Source organism: Lycium barbarum, chromosome 5 (assembly GCF_019175385.1).
Source record: "Lycium barbarum isolate Lr01 chromosome 5, ASM1917538v2, whole genome shotgun sequence".
Lineage (NCBI taxonomy): Eukaryota > Viridiplantae > Streptophyta > Magnoliopsida > Solanales > Solanaceae > Lycium > Lycium barbarum.
In genome coordinates, this window is record NC_083341.1 from 78,476,420 (window position 1) to 78,493,638 (window position 17,219).

A 17,219-nucleotide genomic window follows, 5' to 3' on the forward strand; every position below is an offset into this window, starting at 1 on the left:
TAATCATTTGATTTAATTAAGGTTGAAATTCTTTTAGTATCTTTTAGTTTTTTATAAAAATCTATGTTTTGGTTATCTAATTATATTTAGGTGTTACTCCCTCTAATTCAAAAGAAGTGTCTACTTAGCCTTTATCACACCCCTTAAGAAAAACACTAACTCCAAGAAAATAAATAGCTGTTTTGACTAAACTATCCTTAATCAGTAAGACTTGCTCATTGTGTACACTTATTTTGAACCTGTGAGTTGACTGAATCTGAAGTGTATATTCAGATTATACAATTACTTAGTTGAGATAAGGCAAAGGGAGAGAGAATCGATTGAGAGAATTCATATCTAGAGAGATGATTAATTGAGAAGAAGAAATATCATTTCATTGTGTATGTAAATTGTGAGTACAAGAGGGTATATATAGAAGAGTATATTCTCATCTTCAGCTAACTAACTCCAGCTAGCTACAGCTGTCATCCGACTCCACCTCTAACTACTTCAACTGCTCCTACTTAATTCTAACTGCACAATTAGTCAACTAACTAGTCAACTTAACTAATTCTCACACTCCCCCTCAAGCTGGAGGATGTAAAATGTTTAGTACTCCAAGCTTTTTCAATAGGTAAAGATGTTGTGCACGACCAAGTCCTTTTGTCAATAAGTCTGCCTGCTGTTCTTTGGTTCCAATACACTGAGTGTTGATCTTCTTTTCTTTGAGCTTGTCCCTCACAAAGTGGCAATCTATTTCTATATGTTTGGTTCTCTCATGAAAAATTGGATTTGCAGCTATTTGCAAGGCTGCCTTGCTGTCACAATATACATCAACTGGTTGCTTGATAGGAACCCCTAGTTCTCTAAATAATCCAAGTAACCAAATAACCTCAGCAGTGGTTGTTGCTAATCTTCTATACTATGCCTCTGCAGAAATCCTTGAGATAGTGTGTTGCTTTTTTTATTTCCAGGATATCAATGAGTCACCAAGCTTCACCAAGTACCCTGTCACTGATCTTCTGGTGTTTGGACAACTTGCCCAGTCTGCATCACAAAAGACTGTCAAGTTTCCAGCATCTTTGCTACTCAGAAGTATTCCCATTGCTGGACTTTGCTTTATATATCTCACAACTCTAACTGTTGCTTCCCATTGAGATACTTTTGGAGCCTGCAAGAATTGGCTTAATGTTTGAACAGCAAACACAATGTCTGGCCTTGTAACTGTCAAGAAAATCAATCTCCCTATCAATCTCTGGTATTCAGAGACATCTTCATACATCTCATCACTTGTAATTCCTGCTTCCTTGTCATATTCAGTAGATGTAAATTTTTTATTCAAATCTATGAGAATATATACAGGCTTGGCAGCTCCCAAATCCAAGTCTGACACTAGTTGAAGTGCATACTTCCTTTGGTTCAATAAGATGCCTTTTCTGGATCTCAACACCTTTATGCCTAAGAAGTATCTTAGCTCCCAAGATCTTTAACTCTAAACCTTTTGTGCAGTACTTCTTTGGTTTTCTGTACAATTGTTTCATCATTTCTTGTGATCATCAAATCATCTACATAGATAAGTACAGCTACAAAACTATTTCTTTCCTGTTTTGTGAATAAGGAATAATCATGCAAGCTTTGCTTATACCCTGCATCTGTCAAGGCCTCTGTAAGTTTGATGTGCAATTGCCTAGAGGCTTGTTTCAATCCATATAGGGACTTTACCAGCTTGCACACTTTTGACTCCCCCTGTCTCCTAAAACCTTGTGCCATTTCCATGTATACTTATTCATATAAATCTTCTTACAAGAATGCATTGTATACATCTATTTGATATATGTTCCATCCTTTAGATGCAGCCAGTACAATCACTGATCTCACAGTGACCATCTTGGCCACTGGTGAGAATGTTTCATGGTAGTCTAATCCTTCCTTTTGGTTGTAGCTTTTGCTACTAATCTTGCTTTAAACCTCTCCGCTTCTCCACTTGCTTTATATTTGATCTTGTATACCCATTTTGAACCAATTGCACACTTCCCTTTAGGCAAACTGACTATCTCCCAAGTCTTATTGTCCTTCAGTGCCTTAATCTTCAGTTGCATTGCATCTAGCCATCTTTTGTCCTTTGATGCTTCTACAAAATTCTTGGGTTCTGTAAGAGTTCAAATATTTGCCATGAAGCTTCTACACTTGGTGGAAAGGTTTTCATATGACAGATAATTGTTTATGGGATATAGAACTGCTTCATTTGCCCTTTTTGGTATCACATAATCCTGATGCCATAATGGTTCTTTTGAGGCCCTTTCTGACTTCCTTCTTGTTGTACTTGATTCAGGTTCAACTGCAAATGTGGAGGCTGGTGGTACATCTACATCATTTTCTGCATGATTTGGTATAGCTGCTTCATCAACTTCACTAACATCTGTATGAGTTGGTAATACTGCTTCCTCAATGTTGTCATGAATTCGCATAGAAGTTGGCAATGTTGCTTCAGTATCATCAGTATTTTCTACTGTGCCATCTGATTGTGCAGGACTGGATTCAATGGGATCACCTTGAGTTGGAATTACACCTGTGCATACATCTAGTTCATGATCAACTATTGCACTCCCCCTATCAGGAACTAGAATTGATATATCACCAACAATAGTACTTTTGATCAAGGGAAAAATATGTTCTTTGAAAAGAACATCCCCGCATACAAAGAACTAGTTAGTAGACAAGTCCATCAGTTTGTATCCCTTCTGAGATTCTGAATATCCCAGGAAGACTTGCTCTTGGGGAAAACTTATCCTCCTTAATCAGTACAGTTGCATAGCATAAACACCCAAATACCTTCAAATGAGACAATGAAGGTGGCTTCCCATGCAATATTTCATAAGGGGTTTTCCCACCTAAAATATCTGTTGGCAGTTTGTTTATCACATAAACAGTTGTAGCTTCACATTCACCCCAAAATCTACTTGGAACTTGGGACTGAAATTTAAGAGCTCTAGCCACATCTAGAATATGCCTGTGTTTTCTCTCCACAACTCCATTTTGTTGTGGAGTGTAAACACAACTGCTTTGATGTAGTATCCCATAGGAAGCAAAATGTTCAGTGGTGAGTTTGTTGAAAAATTCTGTCCCATTGTCTATTCTAACAACTTTAACACTACCATTGAATTGAGTTTGCAAAAATACCAGAAACCTTTTCAAAACAACAATCATATCTCTTTTCATTTGAAGCAAAAGCAACCAAGTGTATCTGGAATTATCATCAACAATTGTCAAAAAGAAATTCTTTCTATCATGAGTAGGGAGCTTATAGGGTCCCCATACATCCATGTGTAAAAGATGTAAAGGACTACTGCTCTTGTTACTACTACTGGGAAATACAAGTCTGCTTAGCTTAGCTAAAGGACATATTGGACAGTCACTATTAATAGCTATATCTATCACTTTATTCTGAAAAAATTGTACATTCTTCATGGTACTAGTAGAGGCATGTCCTAATCTCTTGTGCCATAGAGTTCCATCTTCCACAGTTCTCTATGTAGTCACATTTGATACAAATTTCCTTCTTTGATTTTCTCTTTCATCATTGATGATGTATAATCCTCCATTCGTCTTACCAATCCCCCTCACCTTGCCACTGTAAAGGTCCTGAAATATACAACAATCAAGGAAAAATGTGGCAGAGCAAGAGAGTTCCTTTGTCAGTTTTGAGATGGACAATAGATTAAATTTGAACTCTGGTACATACATTACATCTTTTATTTCCATATCATCTAATATCTTTGCATTTCCAAAATTTGTTATATTAGATTTTTCTCCAGTAGGTAGGTGCACTTGTTCTTCTTTATTTGTATTCAATTCATTTTTGTTCTCTACCACATCTAGATTGGTTGTAATATGATGTGAAGCTCCAGTGTCAAAAATCCATTCTATACAAGGTAAATCAGTTACTAGTGATACTGTAATACCTTCCATGTTAACCTGATGTTCCTCCAAGTTAACTTGTTGTCCTGCTCCTCCGTTGTTAAACAAGCTTAAGATTTGTCTGTATTGGTTATCTGAGAAGAAATGTCCATCTCTAATAGCATCAGATCCACTCCTTCCTATTTCTTGTGCCCTTTGTGTTTCATTTTCTTAATCAGCTCTAACAACATTGGTTGTGTATTATTTTTTGTGAAAATCTGGTGGATATCCCACCACCTTCCAGCATTGATCCTTCGAGTGTCCTTTTTTGTGACAGACTTCACACATTAAGTAAGGTTTTTTACGCTTATAAGGCTGTCCTCTTCCCATTTGCATAGCCATTAGAAGATTACGTTTTCTTGGTATCTCCCACAGGATTGGATGAGCCTAATTCTGTGACTGAGGCTTTAACGAGCCTTGAAAAAGATGAGTGGATGAAAGTAATGAAAGAAGTATTAAAGTCCATGAGAACCAACAAAGTCTGGGATCTAGTTGACCTTCCTCCTGCTGTAGAGCTATTGGGAACAAATGAGTTCTCAAAGTTAACCGCAAAGCAGACAGGCCAATAGAAAGATGCAAGGCACGATTGGCGGCAAAAAGTTTTACTCAAGAAGTTGAATAAATTATGAGGAAACATTTTCACCAGGTGTGAAGTTTACCTCAATTCGCTTACTTTTGGTTATCGTTGCATGTTTAGATCTTGAATTACACCAAATGGACATGAAGACATCTTTTTCTCAATGAAGAACTAAACGAGGAAAACAACTTATAGGTTTCATTGTTAAAGGCCAAGAACATATTGTTTGTAAATTGAAAAGATCTTTTTATGGCCTGAAGCAGTCTTCAAGGCAATGGTATTTGAATTTCACAAGGAGGTGATCTCATATGATTTTATCATGATCAACAAAGACAATTGCAACAACGTGAAAAAAAATCCAATGAAATGTTTGTAATTCTTTCCCTTTACGTGGATGATATATTATTAGCCGGAAATAATTTGGAGGTTTAGCTTTCAAAGTCATTTGACATGAAAGACATGGGTGAAGCAAACTATTTATTGGATGTTAAGATCCAAATTCCAAGAATTTTTGAGTTTGTCTCAAGAAACATATATAAAGAAAATTTCGGAACGCTTTCGAATGAATAGTTGCAAACTCGTGGATACTCCTATAGCAGGAGCTGAAACTTTATTCCTTGCTATGTATCCAAAGATTAAAGAAAAGAAAAGGAAGAAATTTCTCGAGTTCAAGTGTTGTGAGCTTGATGTACATTATATGTGTACTCGTTCAGACATTTGTTATGCCATAGATCTCGTAGCAGGTAGCAATCCAATCCCGGAAGAGATCATTGAAAAGCTAGGAAGAGAATATTTTGATACCTAAAAGGAACTGTAGATTCTTCACTATGCTATAGTGAATCTGATTTACTCCTGAGAGGTTATACTGATACTGATTGGTTTGGTGGCCGGAATGATAGAAAATCAACTTCTGGCTATGTTTTCTTACTTATTGGTGGTACTATTTCACGAAAAAAGTAAGAAATAAACTTGCACGGTCTTTCATCTATGGAAGCTGAATTTGTGGCTTGTGCATCTGTAGAACAAGAAGTTGTTTGGTTAAGGATTCTTTGAGCTTTTTATATTGCAAGAAATTCTCAAGGTTCCATAATTTTATATTGTGATCGTCAAGATGCTATTGCATATACAAAGGATCCTAAGTTTCATAATAAGACCAAACAAGTTGATTTCAAGTACATATAACTTCGTGAGACATCATGGCAAGTGGATAAATAACATTCCAATAGATACGTACACAACGATGTTAGTTGATCCTCTTACTAAACCAATATATAGAGACATGTTTGAGAAACACGACGTAGCTCTTGGTTTGTGAAGGATATGTTAATATTTATGTATTGTAAAATGTTATGGTTATAATAGTATACTCTTCAATGAATTATAATTGATATTATGTTGATATTCTCTATGCATGTAATGATATCCTAGTGAAGGATATAAGTGTGTCGAACAAGTCGCGAGATCGGCTCTCTCACACAGGCAATCGCTTCTGACGTCGAGGAATGTGCAGAGAGGAGACGTTTTTGAAACCTTGATCAGTTCAAATTCATGTATATCTTTTGATAAAATGGTCGGTCTTGACTGGAGCTCAGACAAACGGATTACAATATCCTTATGACTTGTTTTGTAAGCCAGATGTGAGTTTTTCAAAAGATCGGATTTGAGGATTCTTTAAAAGGAAAACTCGGGTTAGACATCTAAAAGTGTTTAGACCAAGATATGTACGGGGGTAAATGAGTAAACTAATGAGACACCCGCACCAATATCAAGTGAGAACACTGTAGAACGTGTTTCATACCATGTGTGCTAAGAGACCATTGGGTTAATAGGGAATGGATTGCTTCTTCATTGTGTGAGACCCAAAAAGTAATATTGACTTTCCATTGGAATACCCTTTGACCTTGTCATGACCCTAATTACCGATCATGCGAGCACCCACCATATTATCACTAGTAGGCGAACCCTTACCCATTAATCCATTAATCATTAGCCAATTTCAATTGCTTTAATCATTTATTAACAGTCAATAGATAAGTGAATGAATGAATAAATAAAACAATTCATAATTATAGATATTATAAGTGCAGAAGTCTTAACTATTATACCCCCAAGATCTGAAAGTCATCATACAAGGACTCTAACCAACAATGTCTAAAAAATGAAGTATATCTCAAATGTAATAATAAATAATGGCTAGAATGAAATTAGACATCTAGAAAGAGAGATCTTCAGGTGGCATGGCATGGGTAGAAGCTCACCCTCGGATATGATCGAGCAAACTAGCTTCAAGCTAGAGATGTAGCCTGGATGAAATCTCTGGAACACAATCTGCACTCAAAAAGGGTGCAGCAAGGTAGTATCAGTACAAACACTATATACCGGTAAGCACCATAGGCCTACTAAGATTAGTTCACGCATATAAGTATAAAATCAATAGGATAAATAGATAGGCACTTAATACTCAAATTCAAGTCACATAATATCCCATAACAGAGTCACAGCCTAAGATGAAGCTTCTAAACCACAAGTCTATCGAGTTTCAATAATCTCACCTGATAATCACAAGTCCAAGTTTCATCCCTAGGTAGAGTCACAAATCCACAATTTAACCCAGTCAATGGTCATATTGATATCACAATAGGCATTCAACATCCATATCAAAACCAGAACCAAAAGAGCATATAATAATGTAGAATAAAATTTAATGATGTGCAATGCAATGCAATGCAATGCACTGGCCAATCACTCGAACTATACATACATGCTAACTGATTGCATTTGCTCAGTAGTCATGACCTGTAGGGGACCCATGGTGTCCATGTACCACTAGTTCTGGAATCCTCCTCGGACCTGAGCCATAAATCCTCCGCTCCGGAAAGAACCTCGGACGCGGTCCACATCAATGTATCACTCATTTTTGGACGAACCTCGGACAACGAGCTCATAATCTAGGTCACATCCTCACCCCCGATCAAATGTGCCTTTTTATATGTATAGTAACACTATCACATCACTCTCAATGATCAATTCATCAAGTACCATGTATCAAATAGTATCACAAATTCAACAAGAAGATTATATTAACTTATTCACTGATTTCACATCACAAAGTATGTCTCAATGTATTCCAATTCATTAGTATGTATGGACTATGAATAATTAACAATATCAATGTCAAACACAAGGCATCATGCCACAAGTCTTTCATGAATCATTTCCGAACCATTTCCACCATGTATGAGTGTATGAATGCATAAATGAGTGTAAACGTGGTAAAACCAATGCAAACCAATAAAGCAATAGTGAAGGTACAAGTCACAAACCCACAAGTCATATCAAGACTTGGATCAACTCAGGCATGAAATGAATCATACAAACCGTCTCAACTAATATAATAGTCTATGTCCCTCTTTACTTCCACATGTAGCAAGTATGTCTCATAACTAAGTCAAGTATCACTAAGAAGCTCCACTTTTCTATGTATTATCATCAACAGTAAATCATACATCAAGTTTTCATCTACGGACTGTCATGAGTTTATATCACAGTTCAAGTCTAAACTCATTAACCTTCCTTTCTCCGAAGACGTGTTTCACAATAAGAGAGAATTGAGTGCAACACGTATTACAACACAACAATTCAGGTAACAGGTCTAATCACAATAATAGGGCAACAAGCCACCATCAACAACAATCAGCCTAATAGAAATCCATCCTGAATCACCACAGTATGAAAACAACTACACCTTCACAATGCTTAAATTGCGGCGACAAGCCCACATAATTAGAAGTCATACCAACCTATCAAATATCCAACCAAAACACCATGTCCGAAGACCTAATCATGATTTCTCCCATCAATTCTACACAATACATACATTTCGCTAATCAAAGTCTAACTAAAGTAAGTCATAACGTACCTCGAATGCAGAACAGGAGCCACGAACTTCTCCACACGAGTCTTCTATTTCCGAAGCGCCTCATAACAATCAAAGTCTAACAATATGATGATAAGTAAGCAACAACCCATGTATTTAAACAAGAACAACAATTTGGGGAAGAAGAACCACGCACTTCTACCCCTTTCAATGGATGAAACCATCCTTTAATGGTGAATTTATCATAACTTTTATCTCTATAATCATTAACCTTCAATTCATGGGTTTCTGATCAATTTTACCCTTTACCACAGATATTTGAACAACGCTTCCACTTTTATTAGACTCCTAAGTCTCAACATGCAATTTCAACCATAAGAAATCAAATTCCTTTCCTAGAAAGTGATAATCTATACTCCTAGATGATAAATCAACAATAATATCAACAACCCACCAATTATTTAAGGGTTTACTAATTCTAGGGTTCTAGGATTTTCACCCACCAATGCTGGACTTTAAACTAATCATGGAACTTGAATAAGAAATGAAAAGAAACAAATAAAGGTGGAGACTAAACCTCCAAGATGCTTTCATCAATGAATGGGATGAATTTTGCCTCTTTCTTTTTTGAAAACTGACTTTGGGGTCTTGGAGTTAATGGGTAGGAGTTGGGTTATTAAAAGAGGATATTCTGCCCCCGTTAGTCGCTATAGCGGTCCCATGGCTGCTGCAACGGTCCCGCTATAGCATCCCTTTAGTCGCTGCCAACAGCCAGCTGGAACAGCCCGAACGAAAACGGGCATAACTCCTTTATCCGGAGGCGAAACGCGACGATTCTTTTTCCTATAGCTTCTAATTTTGATACAGATCTAATGGTTCAAACCTCACCCCAAATAAAGGTTGGATGATCAATTTGGAGCCATTTCTATCCACAAACCTCCGGCGAAAACATCGAATACGAGCGCGACAAAATCCAAACCCATCTGAAACTCTTTGGAACCTCAGCAAAAGTTGTGGACAAGTTAAAAATAATGATATTAATATGTTGGAACTTTCAAAACATCGACACAGGGTTATGCGGACCCGACGTTGACAGTGGTCAACTCTAACTCGCTAACTTAACTAGTTTCTCCATCAATGACTCAATTTATACTCGAACCTTGCGAAACCAACCCAATGAATTCATTAAGTCATAGATCATACTAATGGAACTTGGTGAAGGGTCAACAAGGTTAAATGGGTCAAGACACTATAACGACTAAACGGGTCGTTACAGACCTTTTATTGTCTCTTGAAGTACAGATCGGTGTTATTGTAACGACCCGTTTGGTCGTTATAGTTCTTTTGGAACTTTTGCCCACTCTTGGGAATTGATTATATCCCTTTTGATCCAAGGGGACCATTAACATGCTTATCGAGGTGTCTAGACTGGATTCGGGTAACTTTGGTGAAAATATAGGCTTAAAAGTGAAAGTTGTTGATCCGAAGTTGACTTTTGGGCAAACAAACCTTTTTCAGAATTTCATCAATTTTGAGAGGTCTAGATAGTCATTTATAACTTGTGTATGCATTTGATTCGGTTCCCAATGCATTCGGATGCATTTCGGGACATTGGATGAGAAATGGAAATTAAGGCATCGGTAGTTGACTCGATCAACGAGACCTCCGTTTGAGATTCCGAGGCCACATGCATGTTCATAGTACATTTTTATGTGGGACGAGGTATCTGGTATGTGAGCAGATGGCCTCAGGAGTTAGTCGAAAAATCGGATCGAAAGAAAATATTGGGCCAAGGTTCTGGTGTCTGGTGCCCACTTTGGTGGCACCGGCACCGTAGCAGCGGCACCGCTGGGGCAGTAGCCCTGCCGCTGAAGTGTTCTCAACCATTTTGGCTTGACCGCTGAAGCTGTCAGGTGTCCGCGGGGGCAGTCCAGTTATCGCTAAAGCGGTGTCGGGCAGTGACTGTGCATTTAATGAGTCTTAGACCCTCATTATTTCATATCTCGATATTGGGGCTTGCGAAAGCTATTCTCTGAGACAAATTGAAGGAAATCCTGGAGGTAAAACCTCATCTAGTCCTTTACTTCTCTTTAATCACAATCATCTTAGACTTTCCACTTCGTTTTTCAATCCCTTAGAAATGGATTTTGAAGGAGGGTTTTGGAAGATTTTTCTTTAAGAGTATACTTGATAAATTGATGATGTTAATGTTAAAATGTGATGAATCTAAGCTTAGTAATCATATATCTTTCACTTTTAAGGTTGAATTTCGAATTTGGAGAATTAGGGTTCATACCCAATTTGGGGGTTTTACTAGAAATCAGATTAGGGGATAATTCTTGAACTAAATCAACAATTAATGATTGGGTTATGATTACCTAGGATTCAAATTTGGTATTTTACCTGTGAATTTCCCGTTTTTCCCATGTGGGCCCATTTCTCCAATTTATATGGTTAAAATGGACCTAATTGATATCATAGAAATATTAGTATCATTATTCATGATTTCTAATTTAGAATTCAATTTTACTTAGACTACTTTGGTTCTGAGCTTTAGAGAAAGGGAAAGGCGATAGAGTGACTTGTTGGTGTTATAGAGTGACTTGTTGGTGTTGCAGTTCGGCAGTCTAGGTAGGTTATGATTTACCTTTGGTGAGACTTAGTATAGTGAATCACATATTTAGATTATGATGTCGGAGACAGCATGTGAACCTTCGGGTGTGAAGTCAGAATTGATATTTCCTTAGGTTGGGCCCTGATGTGTGTTGGGACTAGCCACCCCGTTATATGTGTTTGATTGTTTAATTGTGTTGGCTTGATGCCATGTGTAGTTGGTAAATAGTGAATGTCGCTTGTTGTCCTGATTTGGGATAGGATCAACATACCCGTTGTTGGTATTTGTACTATGATACATTATTGGCGTACCCACTGTTGGTACTTGAGTTATTGATATATATATATATATATATATATATATATATATATATATATTGGCGTACCCACTGTTGGTACTTAAGTTATTGATATATGTTAGCGTACCTACTGTTGGTATTGTGATGTGATATAGTTGGTGTACCCCGTTGAGGTACTTGTGATATTGAGCATACTTGTTGATGATTGACATATGCATTGCACGCATTCTCTCATATTATCATGCATGGCCGATATCTGGTAATGATCCGGTATCGTTGATTGAGCGAAACTGATATTTGATAAACTCTTTTACTTGAGTGATTGTGAAAAAGGTCGATGTCTGAAGGTCCATTTCGGAATCATTGTTTATACGAAACCGATGCTTGATAAACTCTTTTACTTGAGTGATTATGAGGAGGCCGATGTCCGAGGTTCAATTCCGGAATCGTTGATTTTTTAAACTAATATTTGATAACTCTTTTGAGTGATTGTGAGGAGGCCCATGTCCGATGGTTATATTCGGGCATCCTTGTGCATGGCTGATTTCGATGTTATCCCGGATTCGATTGTAGTACATGGGCTCCGCGGGTCCCCCAGAGTGGTGCCGGTGAGACTCCCCCTGTGAGCAATTAGCTAGGGTCCCACCTATCAATTTGGCAAAGATGCGGGACGGGTGGCACCCAGACTTCGCGAGTCACACTGGTTTGTGCTGCCGAGACGTCGATATTTCCGTCCGAAGTACATGTGTACATCTTATTTGCATAGCATGGCATGGCATGGCATCACATTCATACCATTATTGCATTGCATTGCATTATGACTTGAGTGAGATATCGTGATGACTGTAATGTAATGGATTGTGTTGTTGATTCTATTGTATTGATTGTTCCAGGATTAGATATACTTAGACTTATTATATTGGGGTTAGATACTTACATAGGTGCTGATGGATACTCGGTTACAATTATATTGTTCCATGCGTGATTGGTTTACCTGTTTATCTGCATTATTTTCTGAATTGTGTTAACTATGCTTAGTCGGCCTATGATGCCCACCAGTACTGTTGTTTGTACTGATCTGCACTTGCTGCATTCTTTTATGAATGCAGAGTATCAGGCCGGATCTACTTCTTTGACTCGTGGTAGATTGGCATCTCAACTTCTACTTGAGTTTTCCAAGGTAAGCATGGCGTCCACTGACCTCGAAGACGCTTCTATTGTTTATGTCTTACTTTTCCTTCAAGACATGATTTGAGACATTTTATGTATTATTATTCAGACCAGAGTCATTCGTATTTAGATGCTCTTATATGATCAGACCAGATAATGGGGTGGATTCATTTACATTCGCACTTATCTATATTATATTACATTGTGAGACGTACGTCATTTACTTCTTTCGCTATTTTATTATATTTATTAATTGTGAACGTTGAGTTAAGGGTTCGCTTACCGAGGTGGGAATGGTAGGTGCCCGCATGACCTAGGCTAAAATGGGTCATGACAGTTGCTACTTTAGCATAGCTATGAGTGATTCGGCAATGCAGTGCATATCTAGGAAAGCAGTTGATCTGGGATGGATAGTTTCGAGTAGAAAGGAAAGATAACTAAGATTAAAAATGTAACTTGTATTCACAGGTCGACCATTACATTTACCATAAGGGTAACAAGTGTAATTGTGAATAAAGTTATACATGAACTCGAGTTCGCCTCTTTCGAGAATGAGGGATCAGATAACTAACTACTGGAGTAATGAATGATGTCTGGGGTATTGCGAGTAATAACATCCTCATGTTAGTAGTGAATTCTTTCCGCTTGTGATTGGATTTCTACATGGAGCTTTTGTGACACCTTAATAGGTTTAGAGTATCATAGCTCTCGATGCTCGTAGGCCGCACGAACTATTTGTCAGTATGAATTGAGTATGTTATTGATATGACATTGTTTTGGTTCAGCTAGGGGTGGGCGTTCGAGCCATCGGATTGGATATGAAACTTTCGGCTTAGATATTCGGTTTTCGGATTGAATAAATTATAATCCAAATCCAATCCAAATAAGTTCGGATTGGATTGGATATTTTAAGTTCGGTTTCGGATTATTCGGTTTGGATATTTCGGATTTTCAGATTTGACTCTTGAGACTTAAGGCAAACTTATTAGGAACGAAATTCATGTGTTAGTTCCATAGAGGTAAATCTAAATCTTAATTGCTCAACAAAAAAAAAAAAAAACCTTTTAGTTCAAATTAGGATTAACAAATCCAAGTCATGTCCAACATAGTAAATCCATACCAAATAAAAGCATTTTGGAAAAGTAAAAATGAACAAAATAAAATCTAAGTAGTAATCTAGAAAAATAACAAAGAACTCGGCTGTGGGTGACACTAACGTGAGACTTTTGAGACTTGAAAAGTAAGAAAACCCTATATTATATTTGAATTAGTAGTGAATTGTATAATGAATTTAATATTTTAATGGATAGGCCTTAGGTACCAATCTATTGGCACTTTAGAAACTAGACTTATTAGTATTGGCACATATGATATAGGTAGGGCTAGATAAAAGGTATAAATTTTTTAGATTTTCAGATATCCAAAAATCCATAGTACTAAATCCATACCCAATCTGAAATCCATGAATTTTAAAAATAAAATCCGAAGCCCAATCCATAATCCAAATATCCTAACCAAATATTCAAAAAGTTCAGATTTAGGTTTGGATTTTGGGTTGGCCCAAACTGTGCCCATCCCTAGGTCCAACCCACCATGAGCGAAGTGGGAGATGTTAGATTATGGTTCTGGGTCGTGGGTCGCTCTATGTGGGCTGACCCGACCCATCTAGGAAGAGATAAGATTAAAGAAAGTAACTTCCTTTGAGAGAAGTTATTATACACGGTTATTAAAAGAATGAACAGCTGTTTTTCCTCTAATTCTCTCCCTCCCCAAGCTATGCTCCTCTCTTCTTCTTTAACAGAGAAAATTTCTATCTATCCAACACAAAAACACACAAAAGAAAAGACATCTAGTTTGTGGTAATTAACTTCGTTTTCTAGTGAATCGAAGTTCGACTTGGGGTAATTTTTCGATGGTGAGTTCAATGATCTTCCGCTGCTCTAAAAGGTACGCAATGTTGTTCTTGCCCCGCGTGATTTATTCTAACAGAATTATAATTTGTAAACTTACAATCTGTATTTACATTTGGCTGTTATTTCAAAGACATCCTAATTCAAGAGTTGCTATTTAGTTTGATTCACCTGGGACGTTCAAATAAGAAGGAGAAAAGTATGCTGAATGTTTATTTACTATTTAACAGCTTAACCAAGACACCCTAATCATCGATCAACTATCACCATATCTTATGTAGTCTCTCTCTCATGTTACCAAAGGAAAGATATCTTATGCTTTTCTTTTTCAATTTTGTGCCATCTAAATGATTATGGTTGAAACAATCTAGCACACTTCAAACAGGAATTCACTAAAATAACTTAGGATGTTTAAAACTCAAAGATTGAACTCATCTCATAACACTTCCATTGAGATGAATCTGTCAAGCATTATTTGGGATGAGGATTCATCGTTGTTAGTACTCCATTGGTTCCCTCAGTTATTTTAAAAAAAATATTGAAGAAAACAAAATTAGTCTCGCTCTAAGTCTATTAAATGCTAATTAAGGTAACATAACGAACCAATCTTAAGAATGAGCTGAAAAGGAGTAGATCCAAGGGGAAAAAATCAGACAAAGCTAGTTGTCATAGTAGGAATACCATTGAGATAGCCAGCAAAGAACTTTAAAGTGTGAAACCGCCAATTCCAATAGAATTCTTGAAGAAGGAAGACATTACAGGCATTTTAGACCAAATATAAAACAAGTACATATAAGAAGATTAATCATTAAATATTAATGTATACATAATGTTTAAGAAACTTTTTTAAGTATGAACTATATAAGCAATTAGCTATAAGGTTTCCTATTGAGCATTCCTTCATTTCTTGTTCCTAGAATAGAAATGGGTAGGACCACTACTTCAAATTACTAGCAGGATAAGGAAATGGTATGATTTGGAATTAGATTTTGTAAATCTGGAGACACAAGGAACCTTAAACCCTGGGAAATAATAACAAAAACAAAATGATTTACCCTCGTTCCTACCCAAGCCTACCCTAAAGAAATTAAATTGAAAAAAGATGAAAACTAATCGAATGCAAAAAAAAAATATTACCTGAGCTAGAAATAGAGACTCCGTAAAACCCTATAAAGCAAGGGATGAGTTGTCGGAGAGGATGAGCTGCCGCAAAGGGCGAGTTGTCGGAGATGATGAGTAGCCAGAGAGGCATGAAAAATCCCTAGGACGAAGAGAACGATAGGAGGCATTTATGTTTCAGACTGTTATGTTTATTGTGCCCTAGAATAAACTCTTAAATCATATATAGCGACCTATTTAGCGACAAATGAAATTTTGTCGCTACATATAACTTCGAATTTTAATTCAAAAATTAGTAACGACGAATTTTTCTGTAGCAACTGATATTTAAAAAATTTAATGAATGAAATATAACTAGCGACAGAAAATCTGTCACTAATTCCGTCGCTACCTTTTAATATATTTCGTCGTCATGGTTTTGTCGCTAATTTTATAGCTAAAATGAAGGTGCAAAAATTTAGCATCAAATTATAGCGGCGGATTTGAATTTTTGTCGCTAATCCGTCGTTATATTAGATGTCAATTAATTTTTTGCTTTTTGGCCGACAAAACTGTAATTCAATAGCTAATCCGTCGCTATTTAGCAACGGAAATATGTTTGTAGCTAAAATCCGTCGCTAAACATAGATTTTTTTTTTTTTGTAGTGAATGATTCCCTAACTTAACTAATGTTTCCCTCTTCCACCGCCGAACAACACCACCTCTATTCATAACGGCGACACCCTCATCAACCTAGTTCAATCCCACCACTAAAGAAGATGAGGCGTGAATGGATGAAGAAGAAAAACATTCTTCAGTTACCTTTCCGGCGGCGGCTAATACGGGTAAGAAATTTACCTACTCCCCCACAGTCAACTCCCCACCGCCAAACAATACCACCACTGTTCATGATGGCAATATCCTCATCCCCCTAGTTCAATCCCACCACGGAAGAAGATGAGGCGTGAATGGATGAAGAAGAAAAACAATCTTTAGTCACCTCTGCGACGACGGCTAACACAGGTAAAAAAATCAAACATCGACTAAACCAGATAATTAAATCTCCCAAATCAACTTAGAGTGTAAATGTCCCTACTGTAATTAATTGATTGATTGTATTTTTTCCTCTCAAACAAAAAACAAGAAGGAAAAAAGAAAACTCGATTGATCTTTACCTCACTTCTTGTCTTCAAGTTTTTCATCAGGTGATTCTAGAATTTGAGGTTCTGGAATTTGAGGTATAGATTAATAATTCTTCGAAAACGGGCAAAAAGTTTGCCCCTAATATTTGTAATCTATTATGTGCATATATATATATATGTTCTTCATTAACTTATCTGCCTATAGATGCCCCTAACGTCATCTTCAAGTAAAACAATATGTGTTTTATCTTTTTGAAGAAATAATTTCAATTTTATTGTCGTAGTTTTCTCGTCTATGTATATATATGCATCTTTGTTGGAAAGATAAATCTTACATATCTAAAGCAATAATTTGAAGCATGCCCCAAATTATCAATAAAAAAGGTGCAAATATACCTTTCGTGGCTTACACCATTAGTGTGATAGACTTAGTTGAACCTTATTAATTATCCAGGGATATATCTGATGAGACCTAAGACAATGTTGAGGCATCAATGAGCGGATAGGTTAACAAAGGGGGTATATAAGACAAATCACAAACATTAAGGACATCTTTTGCGCTTCTTCGTTGATATTATAAAGGATTTAAATTATATA

The 17,219-nt window shown here is 36.8% G+C and overlaps 1 long non-coding RNA gene across 1 annotated transcript; it reads right to left on the bottom strand.

The window, feature by feature from the left end:
- Positions 1-6,603: 6,603 nt before the first annotated feature.
- Positions 6,604-15,669, bottom strand: LOC132642526 (uncharacterized). Its single transcript, XR_009583220.1, has 3 exons — positions 15,520-15,669; positions 8,433-8,508; positions 6,604-6,841 (listed from the first exon to the last, which is right to left on the bottom strand). It is a non-coding gene; the product is annotated as an uncharacterized LOC132642526 (long non-coding RNA).
- Positions 15,670-17,219: the final 1,550 nt, after the last annotated feature.